Below are 10,000 nucleotides of genomic sequence, written 5' to 3' on the forward strand. Positions count from 1 at the left end.
CTCAATCTCTCTTTTTTTAATATTCAATTTTTTAATTTAATAATCACATGATTAGAAGAAGCATTTCATTACAGCTTTAACATATTTAGTAACACACTCCAGAGCAAGGATACATTTCTTTCAAAAACCATATATAACAAACCCACAGCCAACATCATGAACATATCTTGCCAGGTCAGTTATAGCACACAGGATTCACAACTGAGCAAGGTTGATGATTACTTTTCTGGTAGCATGCATACCTTCCAGCACCGTGAAAGCTGGCCTGTAGAGATGAAGGAGGTTCTTGCTATAGAATGGAACATGCTACACAAAACATATTGTCACCCAAATATTTTTATTGAGATGCAATTCACATTTCAGAAAGCTCACCCTTTAAGGCACATAACGTAGGGATTTTTGTATAGTCATAGAGTTGTATAACTATCATCGTGATCTAATTCCAGAATATTTTCATCATGCCCTGAAGAAACCCAGTACCTATTAGCAGTCACTCCTCACTCTCCCTCTCCCTAGGCCCTAGCAACCACTACTTACTTTCTGTCTCTCTGGATTTACTTGTTCCACACATTTCATGTAAATTGACTCATTATGACATTCTCATCTGTCTTCTTTGATTTAGCATAATATTTTCAAGGTTCATCCCAGGTGCGTGGGCAGGACTGTGTGTCAGAGGAGTTTTTAAAATTTTATTTATTTATTATTTTTTATTTCAATGCCCCCGAGAACAGAAGAGACTGTTGGAGCCCCTGGAAGTGGAATTATGGGCAGTCGTTAGCTGCCATGTGGATGGTGGGATTTGAACCTGGGTCTTCTGCAAGGACAGTCAGTGTTCTTAACCACTTAGCTGCCTCTCTAGCCCCCAGAGGAGTTTTTAAAAAAATATTTATTATTTTTATTTTATGTGTATGAGTGTATTGCCTGCTTGTAGGTAGGTGCACCCATGTTGTGCAGTGCTCACAGAGGTCAGAAGAGGGCGTAGAATACCCTGGAATTGGAGTTGAGGATGGTTGTTAGCCACCATGTGGGTCTTGAGAACTGAACCCAGGTCCTCTATAAGAGCAGCCAGTGTTCTTAACCACTGAGCCATTTCTCCCCCCACCCCCAGGAAACCATTGTTTCCTGAATTCATGGCAGACAAGAAGCAGAGACTGGAGGAGGTTGGGGCCAGGGCAAGAGAGCACCAAGGACCCACCTCTAGCCATCTGCTTATTCCATCTAGGCTCCAACTCCTCAGATTCCCACAACTTCCCAAAATAGTGCCACCAAGCATTCAGCATACCAGCCTGGGGGACATTTTACCCAAACAGTGTTACCTTTTTGCCTGTTGGTCCATCCTAACTAGGTGGGTACTGCACACATTCAGGTTCCCCACCCCCACCCGTTCACCAAATCTTCTCTGGAAACACCCTCATTGACACCCTGAAATGTACATTACACATTTTCTGGGTGGTCTCAGTCCAGTCAAGTTAACAGCCAACATTAACCACCACAGGGAATCAGAGATGGCGCTAGGGGTCAAACAGCAATTGTAAGGACAATGGCTGTTACTTTGAGTGTGATGGGAATCGTCAACCGAAGAGTGACATGATTTGACTTTTTAAAAGAGACTGACAAGCGCTGCTGTATCGAGGAAAGGCTTCTGGAAGGATGAGAATGGCCAAAAGTGTTTACATAAGCCAGGTGAGTGATGATGACCTGGACTCAGACGGTCATAGTGACACTATTCCTGGGGAGTCCCAAATAAACATCTACTCACCCCAGACAGAGAATTGGCAACTGATTAAGGATACCACCAAAGTGCTACTTGGTAAACCAATTAATTTATTGGGGGCCTCTTAGAGGAGTTTGGGTGAAGGTTACTTAACAGAAGCAGAAATAACTCAAAGACAGCTGCATTGCCAAAAGCCTACTTCAGCATGGGTGACAGCTTATTAAGGCTGGAAACCTGGAGTGCACTGCACAATCTGCGGGCAGCCTGACAGGTTGGAAGTGTCTCTTCAGGTGGCTTAGCTGGGTTGAGCCTCTTCTAGGTAGCTAGGCTGGTCTAGGAGAGTCTCTGGCAGTCCATACTGCTTACATAAGCTTGGGGAGAGAGGGACCTAGTGCATGTGGAGGGCTTCCTGAAGCTCCTGAGTTGTTTATCTCCTGATCCTTAAGCTCCCTCCCTTTAGAACTTCCCCAGACTTAAGGGCATCCCTGTAGAATGAATGTTTCACCTTCCATTAGAACATCCTGACTCCCTCCAAGGTGGAATGTATCAACTCAGCTGGCATTGTTCTACAACAGCTCTGGTAAGAAGTAGCTGCATTTTGGAGATAGTTTGAGGGTCTAGTCAAAAACTTTGCTCTTGGGATGGATATAGGTTTATGCTTTGAACACTGGGTCCCCACCTGGTGGTGCTATTTTGGGAAACCATGAAACTTTTAGAAGGTGAGGCCTGGTTGGTAGAAAGGGAGTCACTAGGGGTGGGGCTTTGAAGGCTCCTAGTTCCTGCCCCTCTCTGCTTCCTGGTCCTGCATGCTGTGGAAGCCTCTGTCACACGTTTGTTCTTCCATGAACTAAGCTGTCCCACCATGCTTTCCCCACCATGGTAGACTAAAACCCTCTGAAACTGTGGGCCCAAAGAAATCTTTCCTTCCTCATTTCTTTCAGGTATTAAGGCAATAGCAACACAAAAAGTAACACAGACTACTTTAAAAAATAATACTTATTTTATGTGTTTGAATGTTTTGCCTGCATGTATGTATGTATGCCACATGTATCCAGTTCCCACAGAAGCCAGAAGAGGGCGTGGGGACCCCTGGAACTGGAGTTATAGGTGATTGTGAGCTGCCATGTGGGGGCTGGGAACTGAACCTGGATCTCTGCAAGAGCAGCCAGTGCCCTTAATCACTGAGCCATCTTTCCAGTACCCTAATGGTCTTTTTAAAAAACATTTTGTGTTTTTAAAATTTTTATTTATTTGCTTATTTTTTTATATGTATGTGTGTATTGCTTGCATGTAGGTAAGTGCACCCGTGTCATGCAATGCCTATGGAGGTCAGAAGAGGCTGTCGGATCCCCTGGAACTGGAGTTACGGACAGTTGTTAGCTGCCATGTGGGTGCTGGGATTTGAACCCAGGTCTTCTACAAGAAAAACCAGTGTTCTTAACTATTGAGCCATCTCTCCAGCCCGTCACTTATTTATTTTTAATTAAAAAATCTTATTTTTGTTTTATGTGTATAAATGTTATGCCTGCATGTATATAAGTGCACTCATGTTGTGCAATACCTGAGGAAGACAGAAGAGGGCACTGGATCCCCTGGAACTGGAGTTACTGATGGTTGTTAGCCACCATGTGGGTGCTGGGATTCAAACCTGGGTCTTTTGCAAGAAGAGCCAGCACTCTTAACACTGAACCAGCTCTCTAGCTATTTATTTTTAATTTTATGTGTATGAGTGTTTTGCCTGCATGTATGTAAGGGAATACAGTGCCTATAGGGGCTGGAAGAGAACTTTGGATTCCCTGGAACTAGAGTTGTACTGTTGTTAGCTGTCATGTGGCTGGTGGGAACTGAACCTGGTTCTTTGCAAGAGTAGCCAGTGCTCTTAACTGCTAAGCTATCTCTCCAGCCCCCAGTCTGCTTTCCTTAATAATTTTAAGAAATGTTTTTTATTGAGCTTTTGTAATTTCATACAACAGTTCTTAATCAAGTTTAGAACCCCTCTCCCATCCATCCCACCTTCCCCATCCCCCTACCTCATGTATTCTGCCATACATGCTAAGTCCTGTTCATTCAGCAGCAATCAGTCTCCAGTAGTCCTTGGTCTAGTGCCGGCCTGCCACGTCCTCCCTTTTGGGCCCTTTTTTAATTGAGTTGACATGGGTCCTATGTTCCATACCACCATTGCCACAAGTTCACATGTGCAAGCTTCCAGTGGACTGGAAGCCTCTGCTTCCCTGTGTTCATGAATGAGACCTGGCTCTTACAATCTTTCTGCCCCCTCTTTCCCAATGGTCCCTGAGCTGTGGGTGGGTGAGATTCCATATAGGAGTCCCATCCTACACTCTGCAGTCTCTTATTCTTTAAAACTTGGCCAGTTGTGGCCTTCTGTGTGCATTGCGCTGTTGTAAAAGGAAGCTTCACTAGTGAGAGTTGAGCGCTGCATTAATTTTCTCTCTACCCCTTGTTCTGCTAAGTTCCATGAACCTTAGTTGTAGAGGTTCAACTGTAGATGTGTCACTTAGTACTGGGAATCTCTCAGACATATGTTCTCCGTGTCTGGCCAGATGTGCAATTCTGCAGTAGCCTCCATCTGATGCAAAAGAAGCTTTGATGAGTGGTACACGGTGTGCTTGTCTGTAAATACAAGGATTTATATTTAGCATATAGTAAGAAATTTCATTTGTCTAGAGATATGACAGAGATAGGGTTTTCTCTAGGATCTATGTCCTCTCCTACCATGTGTATTTGGCTGAGTTTACAGTGCCACCCATGATTTCCCTCCCAATTAAGAGGGCTTTAAGTCCAATTAGATAGCTGTTGATTGCCTCCCAGATAACAGTGCCACTACTGCACCATGCTGGTCATTATAGTTACTAGGCTTTTGGGGTGGTTTGGACCATTGATTGTTTTCCCCCTTGGCAGTTTGCATATCATCCTCTAGCAGTTATGACAGCCAAACTTCAGTTAGAAGGTTTCCAGGTCAGTTCCTGATCCATTATTTCAAGTCCTGTATCCTAAGTGTGTCCTGTCTTCAGCACTAGTGTCTTATCTACTAGTTCTGGGAGATAAGCAAGAGGTCAACAATAGCCCGTGCTATTTTGGGAGTCTCCTGGACCACTTTCACGCAAAGGGAGGTCTCTTCTGCCTGGCACTGTGTTCTTTGCCAAGAAGCATATGCATTAATGTTCAGACACTGTATGTGCATTTCTCATGGGGCTTTGAGGGCATCACTTTTTCCTTTAGGTTTTCTAGCCCCCCCTCCCCACCAAGATTCATTCATCTCTACTCTTTTTTCTCCCATCTGGCTTCCTTCCTCCCTCCCTAGTCACAGCACCCCCATTATCCCTACTCTCCCCACAATACCACAACCTCCCCCTATCCTCCCTCTCCTGACTTCCTTCCCTCCCCCCTTGCATGTCTCTCTCTCCTCTCCTCCTGTCAAACAATCCCACTTTCCCCATGCCCCCCTGGTAACATCTGTTCCCTACCATCTCCCTTTCAGGGTCTTTCCTTTCCTTTACCTCCATGTGTCCTTTCCCTTTTCCTGGTCCCTGGTGTTACATCAGAATTTATATACTCACATATAAGGGATTAGTGCAAAATTTTTAAATGTTATTTTTATTTTACGTGTATGACTCTTTTGCCTGCATATATGTAAGTGTACCACATGCATGCAGTCAGCCTTCTTTTTTAAGAATTCTGCTATTGCTGGAGATGTAACTCAGTGGGTAGAGTGCTGGCCTAGCATAGCAGAGGTCCTGGGTTCAATACTCAGCATCACCCTAAATAGGGGTGTTGGAGGTGCATAGGACTTCCATCTCAGCCAATACAGAGATGGAAGAGGGAAGATCAGGACTTCAAGTTTAGCCTTAGCCTTAGCCACCTCTTGGCCCATGTTGGCAACATTACACTCAGTCTCAAAACAAGGAAAGAGAAGTTACATCAGGCTGATAAGATGGCTCAGCAGGTAAAGGCACTTGCTAAACCTGACAACCTGAGTTTGAGCTTCTGGAACCCACATAGTAAAAGGCGAGAATTGATTTCTGCAAGTTCTCTGATCTCCACATTCATGCCATGGCTCCTGTGTACCCATCCACATACATACAATAAATAAATAGATGGAAAAAATTAAAAAACCCTGTTATAAGAAGTCTGCTACTGCTGGCTATTTTGGTTCCCGCCTTTTCATGTGGCAGATAGCACGGTCATGGGCACCCTTGTAGACAGCGCTGTGCACCACTAGAACCTCTTCTTAGGGACGAACTTACCTCTCCAGTGCAGCAGGTACCCACCTCAGCTGCCTGGGTACCACCCACAAAGATACTTGCCTAAAAGCAGTGTAGGGTAGTGGTAGTGGATAGAACATATCCTTTGGTGCTAGAGGCCTGGGGCACATCCTGCTGCTGTCACTGTGTGGACAGGCTAATGAACTTCTCTGTACTTCACTTCTCTCATCTATAACTTAGGGACAAAAATAGTACTGTGTAGGTAGGGTTAAGGGAGCTACTGTGTGCAGAGGCTGACTTGTGCTAAGCTCTGTTAATGTCAATTCTCATTATTTTTTCTTTTAAATGAGACTTTACAAGTGTTTTAAAAATAACATTTAAGAATAGGAAGTCATAAAATGAAATAAATGTAATAGAACAAAACAATGCTATTGAATTCTGGTGAGGATGAAGGCAGCCCAGCCCGGGAGACTGAGAGGCAGGTTACTAAATTGCGGTCTCTTGACTTCAGCTTGCACAAGACTGACAGCCAAGGGTAAAAGAGGAACTTTAAATGCTCCGACAAGTCTCCACCCAGTGTACCATCTGAGAATGCCTCTGTATTTAAGACTGTTGATGACTAAGGGCTTACAGATCCCTGGGAGGGTGCAAACATCCATGTTGGCATTGAGGATTTTCCTAGCTTTTTGTTTCACAGGGTAGGTTTGTGTGTGTGTGTGTGTGTGTGTGTGTGTGTGTGTGTGTGTTGAGCCATGATGTGGACTTGTTTCCAGGACTCTGTGATTCCTTCCTGGTTGAAAAGTTGCCCAGAAAGGCGGCCGTATAGGGCCAGGACTGCAGGCAGCAGCTATTTTCCTGTACACAGGTCCCTTGGATGCCAGGTGAAGGAGGGTGGGGCCTCATGGCTGAGCTGGCTGGTGTGGGCGGGGCGAGAGGCGTGGCTGCAATTGGAAGTCTTGACCTGTCTTTTGAGGGGATCACTGGACATGGTGAGTGCTTGGTGGTTCTGGGGGCTGTGCACGCTCCCTGGGGAATAGGCCGACTGGGTGCAGAAGTGGGCAGGTAGACCATGAGCACTGGGGGCGGAGGTTGCAGAGACCATGAACACAGGAGGGTCTCCCCCCTCCGGGGGGGAGGGGGCACCCTGCCTCTGTTTCCCCTGGAGGCATTCAATTCAGTAGTAGATGGGCAGTAGAAGGAAGGGGAACCTGGAGGTTGGAGGACCCCCACCCCTGCAACATGGGTCGTGGTTACAGAAAAAGTCTAGGGCACTAGGAGGACTTCAGAGCGTTTGAGGGCTGTGGGGAGGCTGGGACTTACGACTTAGGGGTGACTGAGACAGTGGAAGAAAAGATTGCTAGTAAGGTCCTCACCCCAGAGGGAGGAAACTGAGCTTCGGGTCTGAGCAGAGGCCACTCGCCCAGCTACCCCCTCTCTGTAGGCCTCAGTTTCCAATCTTCGGTTTTAGACAATCTAATCCCAAGTGCTGATCCATGATGCTTGGGAGTCTCTTGCCTTAGTTTCCCCATTGGTGGATGTGGCAGCTAGCTTTAAATCCTATTTTTGTTGGGACAGGCCCAGACCCACTTGCCCAGCACTCAACCTTCTCTCCTCTGCCCCTCAAGCTGGTGTGGACAAACTAGCTCCCACCCCTCAGGATGAGTTTCTTGCTTCTGGATGACTGGAGTAGGACTCTGGGTTTCTGATTTGCTCTGACTTCTGTGGCTTGGGACCTTCGCTTTCCTATGGACTGTGACTTGGTTTCCTCCAAGTCTGTGTTCTACAGAGGGAAAAACTGGCCCCGTCAGCCCTCTCTGGCCTCTTTGGGAGGAAGACCAGTGCTTCTATTTTGTCCAACTTGTTGCGAGGCTGCCAGAGCCCCTGGTTTGTTGGTTATTGGATGCCTCTTGATTTCACATGCAGATCTGAACTGATACTAGCTCCATCTCACCCCACTCCCTCCCAGGTTATAGCCCTGCTGTGGTTGATGTGACCCAGTACCAGAAGCTTATTATTTACAAGGTGGCTGTTCCATGGCTATTTGACTAGTCTTTTTCTTGTAAATTCTACTCTTGTGTTGCATGGCCACCTTCCTGAGCCTTGAGGAACAAATGCATTCTCAGTCATTCAAAGTTCATCTATGCATGAGGATATGTTAATGGAAAAACCAGACAGTTTCTTCCTGTGTGAGTACGTGCTCTAGAAGGGCTTTAGCTGTGTAATGAGTTAATGCTTGCCATCTCTGACATTGAAAATTACTGTGTGTGTGTGTGTGTGTGTGTGTGTGAACAAAAGCTGGGGTGGGGTTTGGGGACTGCGGTTTTGCCGATTTTGCATAGCATAGCAAGGCTGCTCTGAGACTGTGACCATTGAGCAAGTCTTAAGGATGTGACAGCCACGCCATGTGACTTTCTAGGAGAAAGAGAGTGCCTCATGAGTAAAGAGCTTGTGCAAAGCAGCATCATGACAGGTAGGAGCAGGCCTGCTTATTCGGGAAGGAAGACCCAGCCAGGGACTTCAGCAGGGTGGGTGAAGAGTGGGTTGGGGTCAGGAGGAAGGGGAAGAGAGCTCAGGTCTGCTGCACTGGACTTTGAAGGTTGCTGTAAAGGTTTTTAACTCATTCTGATGGTAACAGAGGGCCCTGAGCAGGGGATGAGAGGAGGCTCCTGCCCTGACTTAGGGTACAGCAGGTTCTTCTAGCCTGAAGGCTGAGGATGGGCTGCAGGGGCTGATGGCAGGAGAGGGGATCACTGGGGGGGGGGGGGGGGTTGAATCCTGGCATAGAGAGAGGTGGAGAGAAAATCTCTGGCTTTAAGATTTGGGGTCTGCTTCAAAGGTTGAGTGCATAGTTTGGGACGCATAAGAGCAACAGAGTGAGTCAAAGATGATTGAGAGTTTGGGGCTGCCATTGCCTAAGAGAAGAGGTGTTTAGTAGGAAAATCCAGAGGTGGCTTTGTGTATGTCTTGTTAGAGATGCCCATAGGTACCCATGTGATAGTGAATAGAAATTGGGGACAGTTTGGGGTGGGTTGAGATGGCAGTGACATTTTAGCAGCATCATCTACAATTGGAATTTAAAGGCTGCGTCAGGTGGGTTCACTTAGGGAGGGATTGACATAGAGAAGAAGCAGTGATTCGGCTCTGGGGTGGGACTAGGAACCGGCTTTGGAGACAGAATAGATAGAAAGAGTGGCTGGTAAGTGAGGAGGAAGATCAGAGTGTCCTAGGACACTTCATGGCCTTTAGGAAAGTGCCCCAGGGAGGTGGGAGAAGAGTTAGAACAAATGCCTTTGATAGAGAGAGGAGGGCTGAGAATTGAACAGCTGGAAGTCATGGTTTGTGGTAGGTGTCACTGGTGGTGGGTATGGGGGCGGGGAGAAAGGGGAGGACTTGGGGTGGCAGTTTAGGCTTGGACAAGGGAGGGGAGGACAGAAATGGAAGATGAATTAGTCTGTTCCCTAGTGGTCTCCTGGGGAGCAGCTCAGAGAGGGTCAGGGAGAGTGGAGTTAATGCCCCAGTGGAAGTTTGGCCCAGCCAGGCCCAGGGCAGCTCAGAAGCCATTGTCTGCCCTTCCTAAGTCTTCCTTCCTCTCCTGTCTGTAGGAGGTCCAGGGCTCTTCAAGAAGCAGATTTCAGCCCCTGGGCTCAGGGGTTGTGGGAATACCAGGCTGGCTATGGTCTTGGGAAGGAAGGAAGTGCAGGGGACAGGGGTGACTTGGGGATAAGGAGGCCCTGTGTAGGTTTCAGCAAGGAGGTGCCTTCTATCTGGGGCTGCACCATGAAGACCTTGAGTGACTTCAAAGCTGCACTGACCAGATAGGGAAGAGAAGGCAGTGAAGTGTGTTTAGTCTAACTAGGAAGGAGGCTCCAGGCTTGGTGTGACTAAGAAGAAAGGTGCAAGAGGCAGGATTATAGGGCTAGTTTTTATGAAATAGGTAAGTGACTGTCTACTTTTTTCTCCTTTCTTCCAAGTTTAACAGAATCCCGATAAACTAATGAAGAACTTCCTGAGCTGGTTAGTGGGGTGGTATAAGGAGGCCAGGTCTTCCTTTCCAGTCATTTAA

General features: G+C 46.8%; 1 protein-coding gene across 1 annotated transcript in view; it reads left to right on the forward strand.

Moving 5' to 3' along the window:
- The window catches only part of Nod2 (nucleotide binding oligomerization domain containing 2), a 69,618-nt gene that overhangs the window by 22,167 nt on the left and 37,451 nt on the right, over positions 1-10,000 (forward strand). The window contains exon 2 of the mRNA XM_008828311.3: positions 9,909-10,000. This exon is cut by the window's right edge and continues 1 nt beyond it. The gene's annotated coding sequence lies outside the window, so the exon portion shown is untranslated. The remainder of the gene's footprint in view (positions 1-9,908) is intronic.

This window comes from Nannospalax galili, unplaced genomic scaffold, assembly GCF_000622305.1.
Source record: "Nannospalax galili isolate Female #2095 unplaced genomic scaffold, S.galili_v1.0 scaffold1353, whole genome shotgun sequence".
Lineage (NCBI taxonomy): Eukaryota > Metazoa > Chordata > Mammalia > Rodentia > Spalacidae > Nannospalax > Nannospalax galili.